Source organism: Pelobates fuscus, chromosome 1, assembly GCF_036172605.1.
Source record: "Pelobates fuscus isolate aPelFus1 chromosome 1, aPelFus1.pri, whole genome shotgun sequence".
Taxonomy (NCBI): domain Eukaryota; kingdom Metazoa; phylum Chordata; class Amphibia; order Anura; family Pelobatidae; genus Pelobates; species Pelobates fuscus.
In genome coordinates, this window is record NC_086317.1 from 40,125,008 (window position 1) to 40,130,061 (window position 5,054).

Here is a 5,054-nt window from a genome sequence, read left to right on the forward strand (position 1 = left end):
AAAATGGGGATTTAGTTACATTATATGATCATACATTGCATAAGCCTGCCACAACGTCAATGTACCCCATCTTTGGCAGGTCCTACTCTCACAGTCTAATGTCTGCTCTTATGAGATTAACCACTTACTTGGGAAAAAATTCCATCTGAGGCTCTCTGCAGTACAAGGCTAAATAGGGACCTGAGATGAGGCACCTGTAACAGGGAGGGGTGCAGAACCTATATATATTTGGGAGTCTAGCCAACTCCTTGGTTCTGCACCCCTCCCTGTTACAGGTGCCTCATCTCAGGTCCCTATTTAGCCTTGTACTGCAGAGAGCCTCAGATGGAATTTTTTCCCAAGTAAGTGGTTAATCTCATAAGAGCAGACATTAGACTGTGAGAGTAGGACCTGCCAAAGATGGGGTACATTGACGTTGTGGCAGGCTTATGCAATGTATGATCATATAATGTAACTAAATCCCCATTTTTTTGCCTAGATTAGGTGTTTTTAAAAAAAACTTTTACAGACTAATAAAGTCTGTCGACATTGAAGTTGCTGTTTAGTAGATAGGAGAGTGCGCTGGATCTTGTGTATTTATTATATATATATATATATATATAAGAATGGACAGGAACTACTACTTTTTGCTTTTCAGAAATTTCCAAAGTTTGTATTGTGCAAAAATTCCCCAAAATGATTAGTGACAATATTTCAATCTGATGGAATATTTTCAAATCAGGATAATTTTTTTCAGGATTTCCAATGGTAGCTGAAGAAAGCTATTTAAAAAAATAAATGCAAACAAGGAGTCAAATGATTAGATTAAGATGCCAGAAGAGGGAAGAAGATGCAATGTTCTCATTATGTTTTGTCCTCTTTCATATTCTTTCATTCTCTCCCTAAGTCTGAAAGGCAATCAGGCATGGACCCCTTTGTCACTAGCCTGACACACCTAAATGCCCATTATGAGTGCCATTAGTGATGTTACTTACCTGAAGTTACGCTCACTTTTCCCAGTCTCATACCTCACAGTGTTGGGAGATATGCTTTTGCCTCATGACTTGACTTTGTTTTTTTTTTGTTTTTTTTACCCCTTCCAGGGCTACCCCAGTATTTTTTGCCCACCCCTCTCCTAGTTAGTTGTGGGAATATGTATGTTATTGCCCTCATAAATAGGGACATGTCTGGTATTCTAATTCAGGATTATATTAGATTAGGAGTATGTATTACCAGGTGATTAGATGTCAGGTAAATAGTGATTGCGTGTTTGTACATGTTTTTGTTTATGTCTTTAATAAGAACAGTAATTTAAGTATTGCTCATTAATGGGGAAGCAAATTGTATAAGAACTGGTAAAATACATTCTTATCAGATGGTAATATATGCCTGAGATTTACATTTAAATTGATAACATAAAAATTAACTATTTTCAGTTTATTAGACGATGTACCTAAAGACTGGTTACCCATAAGGAGGCAGATAGGGCCGGCTAAGTTCTGGGCTCAGACAGTGCACCATACAGCACAACAATCAGACTCCCTTACACACACACACACACAACCAGCACACACACACTTAGCTTCTCCATACACAAAATACTCAGCCACTATACACAACACTTAACAACCGACACACACAAAATGTAGTGTCCCTCACACACATACAACACTCAGCTGCCACATACTCACATTTGAATTTGGAATACTACATAGAGCCCCTGGAAATTCTTAATCTATAATCAGCAGTTCTAGCAGGACATTATCAATAAACCAAACAAATTGAGAAAATTATATATACAGTTTTATTTGAAAAAAATAAGTAAAACATCAGACACAAATGGAAATGTAACAGAGATGTGAAATGGTTGAATACACGGTAAGTAGACCACAATCTAGCAAGGCTTCTCCTGCCAACATGTAAAATGTTAAACTGAAAACAAACCTTGATAAAAAGCTTTTGCATTTAATTCTTGTCAATTTATTCTGCATTCAAACTATAAATATTAATGTTATCCACAAAATCCACAGTGTAGCAGGTTGATTCACATTCGGGATTTCTGATGTAGAATTTAAAGTGGACCTATCCAATCTGAGACCTTAGGTATTTTTTTTAAATCCAGAACAGTACCGATTGTTTTTATGAAATGTTGCAATCTGACATCACAAAGGTTCACATTTGAAGCATATCTATGTACATGCGTGTTTTCATGATTTTCCTAGTGTTGATTAGTTTTCCATTTTCTATTTTGTCTTGGGACAGTCATAAAAGTTGTAATACAGTGAATCATCAGTGCCAACATCTAAGCATCTCTTCTCGTTTTTGATTCTTGCACCAGTTTTAGAAACATTACAAAGAGGAATATTAAGGTAGGATGTGAAGTCAATTGTCATGTTCTAAGAACGAGAGACAGCAAAAGTAAGAAAACATGTATTATTAAACTCTCAAAATGTTTTAAAAGTGTAAAAATAGTTGTCTAAGCACCAATAACTAATGCAAATATTGTTTTGTTTTTTTATTGGACAAGTCCACTTTAAATACAAGTCACTATAAACATATCCATACATCCACGTTCTCTGACATGTTGCAGACTTCCTTAACTCCACTTTACCAAAACTGTAATTGTGTATAAGCTTAAAAATAAAATAAGGATGCTCATTGATCAATTGATCATTGTACAACATCTAAAACTTTTATTATATCGTAATTAAAAACAATCTATGAACATCTGCACTGGTTTTTATATTCCTTTAGAAATAAGGAGGGATCTACCTGGAAATCTTACTATGATCTGATAATAATTCCAATATAACTAATAATGAATGTTTTACCAGTCGTAGTGCCGCTTCACTTTGCAAAAAAATATGTTATGAGAGAAAGTTACACCGTCAAATAAAACAGTGAGTACCACTCACAACTTGTGTTAACATGTTTTTCATGTGAGGCTCCATATTGTTTTAAATGTGTATTTTAAATTGACATCACAATCCAGTTCAGTCTAGGCACAGCCAGGGCATGCATTGCATTGAGGAAGGAGAAACTAAATAATAATGTTTCTTTCTATCTTCTTATCTCTTCCTATCTCTATGCTGACTGACAGGCGGAAACGGCAGAGCTTATAACAATGATTGACAGGAAACTAAAGTAGAGACAAAATTTAAATTGATGTTTCATCTTAACACGTATCTGTTTTGTGTTTGGATATATGTATAGAGGGCCCTTTTTAGACAGGTTACCTAGCCTCTATTTTACCTGTCCCACATTGACCCCTGTTTGTGTAAAACCCTCATAAATGATGCTCCTCCTCTGCTCAAAGTGCTTTACTGATTCGGTGATACCAGTCTCAGGCACATGATGCCATGACAGTGCTCTGTATCATTGAAACAACTCCAGACCTCAAGGAAACAGTGATAGAAATGGGCCAAGTGATTAAATGCACACATTATGCACAAGACTCTTGACACACACATGCTTAGACTGACCTTCCATGGTTTACGGTAAGCATCAAGATGGGGGGTTGGGAGGCAGACATATAATGCATTATGATATCTATTATGAAATGTGGTATATCAAAAATGAAAAATGGCAAATCACTGATATACATATAAACAATGAGTGAAATATTAAATATTGGAAATAAATATGTCAATTAAGATTAAAGGGACAGTCTAAGCACCAGAACAACTTTAGCTTAATAAAGTGTTTTTTGTATGCATCATGCCTCTGCTGCCTCACTGCTTAATTTTCTGTCATTAAATTATTAAATTATTTTGTTTATGCAGCCATGGCCACACCTTCCCTGGCTGTAACTTATACAGCTCCCCTATACACTTCCTTTAACCATAGATCTAATTTCTAAACTTCCTTTATTGCCCTGTTTAAATGAGAATGTCCTATATCTTGTTTTTTTAACGGCCTGATTGCAGTAGTTTCCTGAGTGTGATCAAAGTTCAGTTAAAAGGATGTTATAAGCACCATGCCGTTTGGCTCAGTACTTCTTTATGAGAAGTATTTGATTTGTTGGAACGCGACATACGCATGCGTTGGTTGGACAAGAAACCAGCAAGCATGCTGATGAAAAAGGTAGTGGATCAGGCAGCTGCAAATACTGTTTCTCTGCGTTGAATAAAAGGTAAAGAAATGGTTATTATTTTTGAATTTTAAGAACTCAAAGAGGGATAACAGAGCAGGAGATAAGAAATCCTAAATTAAACATACTGTGCTGTAAGAAAACCATCATAATGTTGGCTGTGTGAGTCAAAGCCAGAGGAGCAGTGGCTACAGCTGCCAAAACAGAAACAATGCAAAAATTAGGATATATCGGAGCGCTAAATGACAACTAGGTTTTAAATGGGAAAATATTGCCTATTGCCTATTGTCTATCTCATAAAATTAATAATCATCAAATTTGAAAAAGCTTAGAATAATACTTCAGCTACACACTTCGATGGACACCCTTCACCACATCTCAGAACATATTATCAAATTTCAAGAAATGGAGCAATGTTTAGGTGAAAAACCCCATACCACATGCATAGAAAAAAATCAAATAACAATCATACTTATACTCCCAATAGATGGCAATCACAAACGCGTAGACGTGATGTAGTTACGCATCCAGGTGGGTGGAGCTAAGCGCGACTGGGAAATACGAACGGCAGCCACACAGCTTAAAGCATAAAGTCCACCAGACGGATACCGCCGAAACTACGGATCTACATGGGAATCCCCCATTGTGATAAAGTGTGGTTGTGAGTAGCGGGTACATGTACCGTTATACTCACCATTTAATCTTGTAAAACAGCAACCTGGTTGCATATTCTTGCTAAATTATAGTGTGACCATATTTTGTTATATTGTTTTTAACCTATTGGGCTTAAATAAACTGTTATTTTTTTATCACTATTTTATCAATCAGCATATTGGATGTGATCACATTATAACCAATATAAGTGCAACAAATACTTCGTCCAGATTTGCACTATTATTGATATTTCTCAATTCTCTCTTACATGCACTATACGACCCTGAATTTGTGATTGCCATCTATTGGGAGTATAAGTATGATTGTTATT

General features: G+C 35.9%; 1 long non-coding RNA gene across 1 annotated transcript; it reads right to left on the bottom strand.

Moving 5' to 3' along the window:
- Positions 1-1,760: 1,760 nt before the first annotated feature.
- On the bottom strand, positions 1,761-5,054 carry LOC134586963 (uncharacterized). Its single transcript, XR_010086606.1, has 2 exons — positions 2,471-5,054; positions 1,761-2,420 (listed from the first exon to the last, which is right to left on the bottom strand). It is a non-coding gene; the product is annotated as an uncharacterized LOC134586963 (long non-coding RNA).